The sequence below is a fragment of the Peromyscus maniculatus genome, chromosome 10 (assembly GCF_049852395.1).
Source record: "Peromyscus maniculatus bairdii isolate BWxNUB_F1_BW_parent chromosome 10, HU_Pman_BW_mat_3.1, whole genome shotgun sequence".
NCBI lineage: Eukaryota > Metazoa > Chordata > Mammalia > Rodentia > Cricetidae > Peromyscus > Peromyscus maniculatus.
This window is the reverse complement of record NC_134861.1, coordinates 83,805,541-83,805,779: the sequence shown is the minus strand read 5'-3', so window position 1 is coordinate 83,805,779 and position 239 is coordinate 83,805,541.

Here is a 239-nt window from a genome sequence, read left to right as displayed (position 1 = left end):
CAAAATATGCTCAACTGAAAAGTCACCACTAGTGTGGAGCAGGGAGATGAGCAGGACTCTGCTCTACAGAGCCTATGACAATGTGTGTGTGTGTGTGTGTGTGTGTGTGTGTGTGTGTGTGTGTGTGTGTGTGTGTGTGAAAAGGTGCAAGTCAACACTATGGACAGAGGATTTTTCTCTCAGTATAGACATTCTGTTCTTGAACTCACTCTTTGCAGATCGTTGTGGTTTGGGATAAT